This window comes from Ovis aries, chromosome 5, assembly GCF_016772045.2.
Source record: "Ovis aries strain OAR_USU_Benz2616 breed Rambouillet chromosome 5, ARS-UI_Ramb_v3.0, whole genome shotgun sequence".
Lineage (NCBI taxonomy): Eukaryota > Metazoa > Chordata > Mammalia > Artiodactyla > Bovidae > Ovis > Ovis aries.
The window spans coordinates 60586068-60597333 of NC_056058.1; the positions used below are offsets into that span (position 1 = coordinate 60586068).

The window sequence follows — 11266 nt, forward strand, 5'->3', positions numbered from 1 at the left end:
TAGTCCCATTTCTGCCCCTAAGTGACTATGTGACCTTGAATCAGTATCCTACCCTCTCTGAGCCTCAGTTTTCTCATCTGTGCAGTGAGTGAGGATATGCTGAGAAGCATAGTTTCAAACTATACTTCAAGGAGCCCTAGAGTCCTAAAGAGGGGTTCTTAAGGCTGCCTTGGGGGAAGGGGCAACCGAAGATGAGACAGAAAGAAGTGGTGTCCCTGTTCTTTTTAACCAGAATAGCCCTTCTTGAATCCACTTCACCCTCTGGGCTTCTTCATGAGGAGGTGGTGTGTAGTAATAATGAAAACGAACACTGAGCCCTCCCACGATGCTGGGTGGATTACATGTGCTAATGTGTGCAAAGCCCTTAGTGTAATTACCCTGCTTAGTATTTTATCATGAGCGCATATGTTTCTTAGAGATAAGGAAACTGAGGCTCTGAGCTGTTAAGTAACCTGTCTAGGATCTAAGATGCAGACGCTTGTGATCAGGCCCTTTTTAGCTGCCCCAGGATTCAGAGCACAGGTGTCTTCTATTAAACTAACAGGCTTGAGCTGAAGGCTCTGCTGCTTACTAACAGGCCTTGAGGACCTCAGGGGTCATTGAAGGAGATAATGCACATGAGATGCTTTAGATGGGAGTGGCTTATGGTAAAGGTTCAATAATTGTTAGCTGCTATCATGGTTATTATTATTTTAGTTTCATGTGAAGACTGATCCCACTTGTAAAATATGTTTGGAAAGGACTGGAGTGAGTGATCCCTAGAGATCTTCCAGTCTAGGCAGTCTCCTTCTCAGAGAGAGGCATGCAGTGTGGGTGGGCAGTACCCTGCTGCTGTGAGGGTTGGCAGGGGTGATGCTGGCTGGTAAGGAGGCTGTCATTAGTTTGGTTTTTACAAAGTGAGAAAAAGAAGGACAGACAGGCTTACTGGAACAATCTCACTGATTTTCACAAAATTCCCTTTACTTCCTTTAAAGGACGGTACTTGAATGAGATGGAAACGTAAGAACAAAACTGCCTGGTGTTTGTTGAGCCCTGGCTATGTTCTGGACACTTAACACAGCTGTTCTTGTTTAATCCTCACAACCCTGACCCCCGCACCGTTCCCACCCCACCTCCCCGCACCCCCCATAGAGCTGAGACAGCCGAGACTTAGCACAGCTGACTATTTTGTTTGCGGTCCCATCCCACAACCAAAAAGCAGCAGAGCTGAGACACGCAGAAGCCTTTAGGACGCAGAGCGCTGCTCTCTTTACCCGCATGCAGTCTGTCCTGGGGCCCACTTTTATAGTTTCTGGCCTTAATAAGATACCATTTACATGCCATAACATTCACCTATTTAAAGTGTACAGGTCAATGGCTTTTGATTTATTACATAGTTAGGCAATGTTCGCCCTAGGAGAATTTTAGAACTTTTTTTATCACCCCTGCCCCCAAATTTCATACTCATTAGTGGTCACTCCCCAATCCCCGTCCCTCCCCTTCAGCCCCTGTTAACCTCTAATCTACTTTTGGCCTCTGTAGATTTGCCTAATCCAGACATTTCAAATAAATAAAATCATACTAGATGTGTTCTGTTCCTGGCTTCTTTTCACTGAGCATAATGGTTTTGAGGTTCATTCCTGTGGTAGCATGTACTTCACTCCCTTCTGTGGCTAAATCAGATTCCACATACAGGTATCCCCCACTTTGTTTATCCCTCTATCAGTTGACCTGGACTTTTCTACTTTTTTAGCTGTTAGGAATAACGCTGCTAGGAACATATATGTTTGAGGTGGGTTTTTGGTTTGGGGGGTTTTTTTGACATATGTTTTCATTTCTCCTGGGTGGAAAGGCTGTGTCAAATGGTAACTCTATCCTTAGCATTTTGAAAAACTGCCAAACTGTTTCCCAGAATGGCCATTTTGTGCATTCCCGCCACCAATGTATAAGGTTTCCAATTTCTCTACATCCTTGCCAACACTTGTTATTATTTGCCTTCTTGATTACAGCTATCCCAGTAGGTATGAAATTGTATTGTGCTGGAGTTTTGATTTGCATTTCCCTAATGACTAAGGGATTAATTTCCCTAATTTCCCTAATGACTAATGTTGAGCATCTTTTCATGTGCTTATTGACCATTTGTGTATCTTTTTGTGTATTCAAATCCTTTACCCAGTTTAGAATTAGATTATTTGTCTTTATGTTGTTGAGTTGTAAGAGGTCTTTATATATGCTGGATAAAATCCCTTATAATAAATACAATGTATAAGCATTTTTTCCAATTATATGGGTTGTCCTTTCACTTGTTTGATGGCATCATTTAAAACACACAAGTTTTTAAATTTTGATCTCCAGCTGATAAATTTTTTTCTTGTATTGCTTATGCTTCAGGTATTATCTCTAGAAAATTATTGCCTAATCCAGAGTTGCAGAGATTCTCACTGATATTTTCTGATTTTGCAGCCCTTTATGTCTACAGTCTATATTGAGCTGTTTTGTATATGATACTATATAGGGGTCCAAATTAATTATTTTGCATTTGTGTATCTAGTTATCCCAGAACTGTTTGTTGAAAAGGCTATTATGTCCATGTTGAGTTGTTTCGGTGCCCTTATCAAGATCAATTGCCCATAAATGTAAGGGTTTATCTCTGAGCTTTTGATTTTTTTTTCCATTGACCTATATGTCTATCCTTATGCCAGTACCACACTGTCTTGATTACTATGACTTCGAAGTTAAGTTTTGAAATGGAGAAGCATGAGTTCTTCTACTCTGCTCGTCTTTTTCAAGATCGCTTTGGCTTTTCTGTGTTCCTGGCATTTGCATATACATTCTGAAATTAGCCTGTCATGTGCACGTGTGTGCACGCTCAGTCACGTCAGACTCTTAGGGGCCCCACGGATTTTAGCCCACCAGGTTCCTCTATCCATGGGATTTCCCAAATTCTACCCAAAAGAGTCCCATTTTTATTTTTATTTATTTATTTATTAAAAAAATTTTTTTTTAATTTTTATTTTTACTTTATTTTACTTTACAATACTGTATTGGTTTTGCGATACATTGACATGAATCCACCATGGGTGTACATGCGTTCCCAAACATGAACCCCCCTCCCACCTCCCTCCCCAAGGAGTCCCATTTTTATAGAAGTGTTCTTTCTTTTGTGAAATAAGGTGATAGAAGACAGTAATTTTTAAAGACTTTATTTAGCCAAAGAGAGAGAGAGGAAGAGAGAAGAAAAGCAATCCTGTATTGGGCCCACAAAATTCTGGGAAATATTATCAACCTGTGAAATCCAAAAGTGACTTAGAAATTTCTGGAGAATGGGTCAGATTTTCAGGTAGGGCAGAGAGTGTGCCCTCCTGGGGAGGAGAAGGCAGAGATGGCATCAAGTGGAGCCTTGCTATAGCAGCTACCCCTTGGAGTGTCTGAAAGACTGAGAGGTGGGATGGGGAAGACCCTATTTGCGGGAAAGGCCCAAGAGACTCCTGGGGAAAAAAGTCACCCTCAACCAGGGGAACGAGGTCTTGGCCCCAAGAAGGCACCAATGTCAAGATGACGGAAAGGGGTGACATGGGGGACAGCCCAATGTCTGACATTCAGAATTAGCTAATATTGACTGAATACTTATCCTGAACTCAGCACTTTAGATAAATCCTCATTTAATGCTCACAGTCTGAAGTCCATGGGGTTGCAAACAGTCAGACACAAGTGAGCAACTGAATTGAACTGAACAATCTTTTGAGTTTATGTTGCATTGCTTAATTGGCTGACAGAGCACTGTCCAATAGAAATACCATGTATCCACATATGTGATGTAAAGCTTCCAGGAGTCACATTAAAAAAAGTTAAAAGAAGCAGGTGAAATTCATTTTGGTAACATTTTTAGATAACTCAATATTTCAAAAATGGTATTCTATCCAACTTGAAATCAATTTTACTAGTGAGATATTTTTCTATTCTTTTTTTTTCTTACTAACACTTTAAAAGCCAATGTGTTCTTGTACATGTCCAGAACATCTTGATTCAAATGCTAAATTTTCATAAGCAAGATTTGACCTGTGTTTAGATTTCATAAGGTTTACATTTGAAAAAATAGCTTCACATTTCTGAGTTATATCAAGCATACTTAAAAGTGAACCAAATATGTGCTTTTAAATTTAAATCAATAAAAAGTAAATAAAATAAAAAAGGTTCATTTCCTCAGTCTTCAGTTTCCTAGTCTAACCAAGTTTCCAGTGCTCTATAGCCATGAATGGTTAGTGGCCATTGTGTTGGACATGCGGGGGAACACTCCTGCCACACTCTGTCATGAGGGCAGTAAGAGCCAGCTTGTTGACCACCGCACCCCTTGCACTGAGTGTGTCATAGTAGGCATTCAGTACAACTGGGTCATTTGTAGAGATGCGGATGGACTAGAGTTTGTCATAGAGAGTAAAGTAAGTCAGAAATACAAATATTGTATATTAATGCATATCTGTGGAACCTAGAAAAATAGTACAGATTAACCCAGTTCCAGGGCAGTAACAAAGACACAGATGCAGAAAACAGACATGTGGGCACAGTGGGGATGGGGAGGTGGGATGAACTGGGAGATTAGGTTTGACATATATATACTACCATGTGTCAAATAGACAGCTAGTGGGAGCTCAGCTTGGTGCTCTGTGATGACCTAGATGGGTGGGATGGGGGTGGTAATGGGAGGGAGGCTCAAGAGGGAGGGGATACATACATATACGTATACATATACATATACATATACATATACATATACATAATCCTGAGTCAGTTCATTGCTCAGCAGAACATTAATGTATAATGTAACACAACATTACAGAGCAATTATACTCCAGTAAAAATTTTTAAATAAAAAGCATTTATTGAAGAATGCATACATGAATGCATCAACAAGAAAATTGAGCTAACGGTCAAATGAAATAACTAGTAAACATATAACTAAACTAGGTCAAATGCCTACAGCTAGTAAGTGGCAAGGAGAGAATTCAAAGCCAGGTCTGACTCATTCCAAAATCCATTAGCTGAAAAAAAAAAAAAAAAAAAAGTGGGTATAGGAAGCCTGACTACTGAGCCAGGGACCGTCAGGGGGTCCGCAGTGCCCTGCCAGCCCTCGGTAGGATCCCTCTCGCCCACCTAGCCTTCCTGACCCACTGTGCTACCTTCCCCCTGGCCAGACTCCGAGAACACTCCAGGAGCTCAGAGGAGTAAAGGCCAGGAGGAGCTGGTGGCACCATGGACGTGGTGACAGCCGGCCACACACAGCATAAGAGCAAAGCCCCAGGCACGGGAAGTGTATACCAGCTGCACAGACAGAGCCCTCATTTGTCTTGAAATCTGCAAGACTGATCTCATATCTGGTCCCCAGTCCTGGCCCAGAACAGGAATGAGAAGCCAAGAAAAGACTTCAGTTTCAGTCATAGGACTTCAGAGCTGGAAAGAGATGGAAGGTTCTTCTCATCCAAAACATTCATCTGGAAGATCAGGAAACTGAGGACCAAGAAAGGCATGGTTCCACGCTCAGTCACACAACGGTCTCTTTAAAAGGAAAGATCACATCTTAGTATCTCTGCTGCTCGTGATATGACTACTCATTTTCTCTAAAATGATACCAGATTCAAGTTTTCTTCCAGCCTCTGCCAATCCTTCTGCTACCCCCATAATGCTGAACCCCAGTGTTCTTAGCAGGGTGGCCACATTGCCAAGAATTTCAGTCGGTTCTGCCTTGAGCTTTTGCTGACCATTCTCTCTGCCTGAAATGCCTTTTCTCCCTTTGCTCTTTTCTACTCCACCCCCTCACAGTCTCAGCCTGGCTAGAGGGTTACCCTTCAAGGCCAGGGTCAAATATCACTTTCTAGATGAAGTTTCCTCTCTGCCAGTGAGCTTGTGCATCTCTTCTTCTGTGAGCCTCTCCACAGTAGCTATGGGACAATGGAGAACACCAGGGGGCTTCAGGAAACTATGGGAGCGGCCCTGTGCTTTGCATAGTAAGTCACATGCATGCATGCTAAGTTGTTTCAGTTGTGTCTGACTATTTGCGACCCTCTGAACTGTAACCCAGCAGGCTCCTCTGTCCATGGGATACTCCAGACAAGAATATTGGAGTGGTGGCCTTTTCCTTCTCCAAGGGATCTTATGTCTCCTGCATTGGCAGGTGGATTCTTTACCATTAGCACCACTTGGGAAGCCATGACTGAGACCTAAGGTTGAGGGGAGATTGTGGAAATTAAGACTGGAAAGAAAGGTTGGGGCTGGACGGGAGAATGGGGCAGATCATAAACAGTTGAGAAGTGAGGACATGGTGGCCTTGCTGTGCCTGTGTGAAGTGGAAGCCAGGAGATCTGGTCCTACAACAGGGGCATTTCTCCGGGGATCTTGCTTGATCCCATTTTCACAAGGAGACGGAAAACAACATCACTGAAGGTGAGATCCCTGGCCTCCCAGAGCTTCAACTCCTATAAAGATCAGTCATGTATTCATTCATTCAACAAGTGCCCATTGAGAATTTTACCTCTGCACTATCATAGACATGGAGAATAAAAGTGTGTGTGTGTGCGTGTGTGCGCACAGAGTGGAAAAGGTTGACATGTAGGCTCATAATTCTTTCAATGTGCTAAGCACTGTCCTATATGGAGAGAGAAGACAGACATCGAATAAGTCATGACAAGCTGGACAGGTGCAGTGCATTTTGTGAAAGGATAGTAAGAAGCACCACGGGCACAGGCAGCAGGGGAGCCTGTCTTGATCTGGTGCCTCCATCATTTTATCCACCCCTCACAGAGGAAATACAAAGAATTCCAAGATGAAAGGTGAAATGCAAGGTGCTGGGTGCTTTGGGAGTACAGCAGGAGGGCACTGAACCTTGATGCGATTGAAAGGAAGGTCTCTTGGAGGAGGTGACTTCCAACGTCATCTACAAAGATGTATGACTATAGGTAGGAATAGATACAAGGAACAAGAAGGGCCTGTAAAGGAGGGTCTGAACTTTTCTGACAATGTGATATTTGATATAAGACTTGAAACTTAAGTGGAAGTTAACTGGTAAGAGATGAAAGGTGATGAGTGTTCCCAGCAAGGGACAAGCATATGCAAAGGCCCTGGGGTGGGAAGTATGCTTTGCTGAGAACCACTTTCCTCCCCAAGCCCTTTGACAAGGATCTGCAGGTTCAAACCACCAGTTAGAGCAGAGAGCTGGTGCTGGAGAATGTCCTGTGTGCTTGCTGTGCTCTGTTGGTGGGGCATTCAGGTCACTGAGAGGCAAATCCCTGGGACCTAATTCTTAACTAAGAGCATGTGAAGGAACTTTAAAGATCACTGAGGGACTTCCCTGGTGGTCCAGTGGTTAAGACTCTTAGTGCAGGGGGTGCAGATTCGAACCCTAGTCAGGGCACTAAAATCCCACATACTGTGTGGCATGGCCAAAAGATTTTAAAAATAAAAAATAATTTTGAAAAAGATCATTGAATTTAGCATCACCAAGCCCTCCCCCTTTCCTGAAAGAGAACTGAGACTCAGAGAAAGCAGGGGACTTACGAGGGTCACAGATGATCATGCTAATTAATCATCGTGTGTGTGTGTGTGTGTGAGTCGCTCAATTGTGTCCGAGTCTCTGCGACCCCATGGACTATAGCCCATCTGTCCGTGGGGATTCTCCAGGCAAGGATGCTGGAGTGGGCTGCTATTTCCCTCTCCATAATCATCATGAGATAGAGACAATTACTGGTTTCATGTAACAAAGGAGGAAACTGAGGTTCACAGAAGGGATCTTGACTGGGGGTCACCCAGCTAGAAACTCCCAGAGTTTCTGACCCCAGAGACTACAATCCTATTTAGCAGAACTCTTAGGCAGAACTTGGCCAGAACCCAGGTTCTCTGACATTCAGCTTCATGCTTCTTGCTTTAGAATAGAAATTCAACCTGGTGTAACCCTTCTGGGAGACCTCCTTGAACCAGGAGTGACCAATTTCAGGTTTACCCTTAATAGTGTGGGGTGACAAGGAAGGGTCCAAATGCCAGGCCCCGTGACTCTAGCCCACCTGCCTTCCCTTCACACCTGTTCCTTTTCCACAAGGAAGGTGCTGACACCTCTCAGCCAAAACTCCACCCACACCACCCTAACGCCTGCCCAGCAAACAGCACCAACTTGCTGCCTCTTCGACAGCCCTCAGGATGCACTGCCAGCCCTTGGAGAAAGCCAACTGGCAGAGGTCTGATGCAGAGCGAAGTGATGGGGGAGGTCACAGGCTTGGGGTGAGCTGTCTCCTTGACTCCATAGACTTGGCCTCAAGGGAGAATGCTGCTGGGGGATGGGCAGGATGGGTCAGGGTGGGGCCCCGTAGCTCCAGCATGAGGATTATCCTAACTGAAGATAATCCCGGGGCTACCACTAGGTCCCCCCTCTACCCTCACTAGCCAGCTCTCTCCACCGGGAGATATTGGTACATATTCCTTATACTCCCTTCAAGACACACAGCCCACACCCCTACCTCCTCCTGGGCCCTTACCTAATAATGACCCCCACTTCCCACCCAAATCACCCCATCTCCACCTCGGTTGTGCCTTGACTTGTGTGAATCACAGGCCTGTGAACTGTGCTAACGCAGGATGAGTCAAGGGCAGAGGTCGAGGAGCTGAGAGTCCTGGGAAGCTGCTGTGAGCAGGGAAGAGGAAGTTCTGGGGCCAAGAGGAGTGAATCAGGCAGGAAGTGCTCTCACATCCTGGTTTCTGGCCTCTACTCAGAAACCCCTGGCAGCAAGGGGAGTGGCGGGGGTGGCGGGGTGGGGTCAGGCAGCCCTGGTCTTGGGTCAGGCAGCATTAAAGAAGTCTGTTTTTCCAGGAAAATATGTAGTTGCAATCCGCAGAGTTGCCGATGCTGCCATTTGCTCATGGGGGAAATGAGAAGGCTGTGTGTGTGTGTGTGTGTGTGTGTACACACGTGTGCATGTGTCTACACGTGACAGCTGTGCGTGTGTCTGTGGGCACACCTGTCTGTGCATCCATCTGTGTGGTTGTGTGTCTGTGTGTTCAGTGTCTATGTCTGTGTTTGAACACATAAGTCACGTTGCCCATGCCTGTGAGGCTCTGTTGTGTGGGTCTACCTGTCTGTCTTTCCCTCTGTAACCTGTCTTGGGGCAGCAAACAAGAGAGCCCCAGCTCTGCTCCTGCCTTACGATTCCTGAACCTGTAGTCTCAACCACTGTTTGACAGCCTCTTGAGTACTGACACTGCTTCCTACTTTCATCATTGTTGTGAGAATATAATAGATACTTAATATATATTTGTTGAATTCATATCTCAGAGGGGCCCCCCACCTGGTCCCACTGTCTGAGAAGCTCCAGAAGTCCCAAAGAGGGGGCCCAGGATGTGAGAGAAACTTCAGCCAGGTATATTTCACAGCACAGGACACAAGTGTCAGCTAACCTCTCCAACCCTCGAACTTTTGTTCAGTGCCCCCTTCTGCCCTGGTCAAAAGTCAGGAAACAAAGCTCTGAGCTCTGTTGTTACCTTGCTGTGTGACCGTGAGTAAATCCCTTTGCCTCTCTGAGCCTCAGTTTTCCTATCTGTTAAAAGAGCATGTTGGATGTACAGACATCAGAGGCCACATGTAGTCTCAGCATGGTGCAGTGGTTTTTTTGCTTGATTCTTTTGGGGTGCGTGTGTGTGTGTGCGTACATGTGTGTGTGTGCGTGTGCGTGCGTGTGCGTGTGTATGTGTGCGCACGTGTGTGAGTGTGTGTGGCTGTGCAGCAGTGGACGCAGAGAGTCTTGACCATTAGACCACCAGGGAAGTCCATCATTGTGTCATTTTTGCCTTCAAGCCCTTTGCTCAGTGACTCCTGTCCATCCTGACATTGAATCAATTTAATTGCCTCTCTCGGATCCTTCTCCCACTTGTCCAACTTCCCCTGATCTCAACTCAGGCTGTGAACAGAGGTCCCAGCCAAGTCCTGCTCTTCAAGTCTTCACGCTGTTGCTATGTTCTCGGCTCTGAGTACCCACTGGTATTTCCCAGGGATGATAATTAAGATCCCCTATGCTAGAAACCTGCTGGTTGACATTTATAGGCTTGGGAAGGGAACATCTTGGGAAAACGGTGATGAAAAATGCAGTCCTCTACTACCTTGGCCTCTGGGCCCCTGGGGGTGGAAGCATTCTGTGAGTTGATTTTTCCAGAGAGAGCTGGGGAAGGGTGAGGGGAAAGGTATTGCTGATTAATGTTCTAAAACCTTCTGTTAAGCGTTTCAGGTGGGAACCTTCCCTAGATGTATTACTGCTTCCCTGCCTTCCTAAACAAGAGGCTAAGCGTGACTTCATCTTTGTTTGATGACTCAGGGCCATTATAAAACATTAATGATTGAATTGAGTGTTAACGCAGGAATGTCCTTAAGGGCTGTGAAGGTATGTTAGGCTATTGGCCCCTGCACTGCAAGAGCTGGGCTTTTTTTTCCCGTATTTTTTCTTTGTTCACTGGCAGAGTGTCAACTATCACTTATTTTTGCTCTATTTATAATAGTGAATCTGTTAGATAACTGCATATCTACATTGTGTAGACAATGAGTACATATATTTACTAAGCAAGGGTCTCTCCCATGAATAAAATACATGGTAGAATTCATACTACCATGACTACTCAGAAGCCTTTTTTCCAGCACTTATTAGCCATGGGAGCCTAAAAAGATCTTTTTATCACTCTGATCTATAAAATGGGATGAGTAATAGTATCTGCTTTGTGAGGTTATGGCAACTAGACATAAAGTTGTATGCAATGAAGGCACTTTACACACTTCTTCGCAATAGCTGCTTCTCAACAAGTGTTATTTGTTTTACTCTTTTTTAAAACATTTATTTATTTTTGGTCTTCATTGCTTTTGTGAAGGCTTCCTCCAGTTGCAGGGAGCAGGGGCTTCTCTTGTTGCAGCGTGTGGGCTCTAGGTCACCCGAGCTTCAGTAGTTGTGGCACTCAGGCTCAGTAGTTGTGATGTATGGGCTTAGTTGCTCTGCAGCATGTGGGATCTTCCCCGGCCAAGGATTGAACCCATGTCCCCTGCACTGGAGGCAGATTCTTATCCACTGTGCCACCAGGGAAGTCCTTGTTTTATTCTAGGATTCCTGTCTGAATTAAGGGCCAGTAATATTGCTGGGTAGCTACTCGAGTTCTTCATGACTAAGATGATTCATCCCTAAAGAATGCTTTGAGCTGCAAATAACAGAAAATTCAATTAATGTTATCCTAAACAAATGGGTGTTTGTCTTTATTACAAGAGAAAGACAGG

At 44.6% G+C, this 11266-nt stretch overlaps 1 protein-coding gene across 1 annotated transcript in view; it reads left to right on the top strand.

Moving 5' to 3' along the window:
* SLC36A1 (solute carrier family 36 member 1) overlaps positions 1-1568 on the top strand; it is a 166679-nt gene extending 165111 nt beyond the window's left edge. The window contains exon 13 of the transcript XR_009600704.1: positions 975-1568. The gene's annotated coding sequence lies outside the window, so the exon portion shown is untranslated. The remainder of the gene's footprint in view (positions 1-974) is intronic.
* Positions 1569-11266: the final 9698 nt, after the last annotated feature.